This window comes from Amaranthus tricolor, chromosome 6 (genome assembly GCF_026212465.1).
Source record: "Amaranthus tricolor cultivar Red isolate AtriRed21 chromosome 6, ASM2621246v1, whole genome shotgun sequence".
Classification (NCBI taxonomy): Eukaryota; Viridiplantae; Streptophyta; class Magnoliopsida; order Caryophyllales; family Amaranthaceae; genus Amaranthus; species Amaranthus tricolor.
This window is the reverse complement of record NC_080052.1, coordinates 8548113-8550984: the sequence shown is the minus strand read 5'-3', so window position 1 is coordinate 8550984 and position 2872 is coordinate 8548113.

Below are 2872 nucleotides of genomic sequence, written 5' to 3'. Positions count from 1 at the left end.
CATTAGACACTAGGATGTCAACCCCGTTACGTCTGCCGTTCAAACCTGCATACCACAACTTATATCCTTTTATACCTTTTGCTTTTTGCCCCTTCCACCTAGTCTCTTAAACACATGCTACATGAATCTTGTATTTAGAAAGCTCATTGGCCAACTCCAACGACTTGGCTTCTAGGATGCCTATATTATAAGTCCCCACTCTTAGTTACGTTGCCCCCCTGACCCCCTCTCCTTGGATCTGACCTCAGGTGACCATAATTGCTTCCTAACTCTATATTCAGCTACTACGAACAAAGGTAAAAGGTTACAATCAATTCACTTACAAAGATCAACACAAAATAAACAAATAGATACAATAAAATAAGTAAATAAATAATCAATTAAATGAAAGAAAGATAGAACACTGCTAAGTATGAAAACAAACCTTTTAAAAGACAAATGTTACCTTGGTTTATTAGTAAAATTAACGCTTTAGCAAACAAAGCTTGGGGATAGTTGTTTGTTTATCAATAAACCAAAAAGACAAGAAGGAAAAAAGAAAACAATCACACTATTCAAAAACAATCTATAAAAAAAATTATCAACAAACAAATAGTAGATTAGCAAATTGTAGATTAGAAGAACCAAGAATTATATATTTTTTTTATAGTTCTTTTTAGGGGATCAAATTGTGGAAAAAAACTAGTACGCAACTCAAAAGTTAAGATTATTGTAGCAAAATCAATAAAATAGTTGAATTATTTTAGGTAATTTTTTCTTTTTTAATTCAATAAATAATAATAATAATTTATTTCCAAAATTTCAAAGTATTATATGCTACTTTGTGATTCTTTCCACCTTCCGATTGAGAATGATGACTGAGTAAGGAGATATGACCGTTTGCTGACAAAAATATTCACATGAAGGTTTTTGGTTGTTTAAGCTTTATCTCAACTATAAAACAAGGATATTTAGAGATGTTACCTATTATGAACAACATTTTCCATACCATCTCTATGGCAATTTTTTATAACCTTTTTCAATCTTTTCTACCCAGACAAATCGAGATGTCTCCTCAAGACATTATGAACAAAACATGTTGACCACCCAAATGCATTGGAAAGAATCATCAACTTACAAATAAGCAGCAAAAGATCCTCCGTGGGTAAAAAGCTTTGGAAAATAAACTCCAAGCCTTGGAAGCTAATGAAACATGGGATATTGTGCCTCTATAGGGAAAGAAAGCAATTGGGAGCAGATGAATCTATAAAATAAAGTTGAAGGAAGATAAATCTTTAGAAAGATTCAAGGATCGTTTAGTAGCCAAAAGGTATACTCGAAATTACAAAGAGGATTATCCTAAAAACTTTTCTCTCATGGTTAATATGATCGAAATTCATTGTATCATAGCTATTGTAGCCTCCAAACAATGGATTTTATATAAACTTGATGTAATTACTGCAAACCTACATAGAGATCTACTTGAACAAATATACATGTAACGTCTAGAAGGATTCCACTATCCTACATTCATGGTTTGCAAACGTAAAAGGTCTCTATACGGATTAAAGCAAGCTTTCAGGTAGTGATTTGCAAGATTAAATACCGAACTTATCAAGCAAGGTATTCAATAGTCTAAGCAAGACTATTTCTTGTTCACCAAAATAATCTTCCAACACCATTACTATTGCAGCTATTTGTGTTGATGACATCATAGTCAAAGGGAATGATCAACGGCTATTAAAGCCCTTACATCACATCTACATGAGATCTTCAACATTAAAGATTTAGAAAAATTAAGTTTTTTTTCCCTTGACATTGAAGTCATTCACTTACAAATGCCATAGCCTTGACTCAAAAGAAATTTGCATAAGAGATGTTAAGAGATTTTAGAGTTACAAAGTTCAAAATTATTGTTAATCCCTTACCTTTAAACACCAAGTGCCACACAGATTGTTCAGAACCATTTTCTAATCCTACTCAATTTAGGTGCCTAGTTGGGAAACTTAACTTTATAACCCATACTAGACTTGATCTTTCTTATTCTGTTAATTTCTAATCTGATTCATGCAAGTACCTTAAAAACTCATTACCAAGCCCTTCTTTATGTTCTAAATTATGTCCACTCCTCATTTGCTCAAGTTATTCTTCTCAAAGGTGCTGACACCATTAACCTTCAAGCCTTTTCTGACTTGGACAGGACAACTTGTATTCACACATATCGATTTGTTACTACTCATATTCTTCTTCTTCTTAGAAAATCTCATGTTAGTAGGAAATCTAAGCAAGGCACTATCTCAAAATCCTCATCGGAGGCAGAATATCGCGTTATGTCTGCTGATACATCTGAAGTAGCTAACATGACTGGTTAGACTTATTGAAGATCTTGGCATACAAAATCTTAAACATGTAACACTATACTGTGATAATTACTTAGCCCTTTATATTGCCTATAATCCAGTGCTCCGTGCTAGAACCAAGCATATTGAAGTGGATTACCACTTATTTGAGAGAAGGTTATGAAAAGTCTAATACAATTAACTTCTCTTCCTACTTTCAGCTAGCTAGTAGATGTTTTCACCATGATTCAACTTATTTTTCAACTCTAAGATTTATTGTCCAAACTTGGCATGCTCATAACCCTACCAAGTTTGAGGGGGGTGTTAAGAATCCAACCGTTAAACCAAACTAAAGACAATTATCACCAATTAATTCTTGTTAGGACATGACATCCTTACCGTTTGTAACAACTTATCTTTTATTTTATTAATTAGTATTGTTTTCCTCTTTTTAGTATATATGCTAGCCATTTCTTTTAAGAGTAGTACACTTTGTACTTTTTCAACAAGAAAAAAATGAATAAAATCATTCTTCTTCTTCCCATACAGTGTTT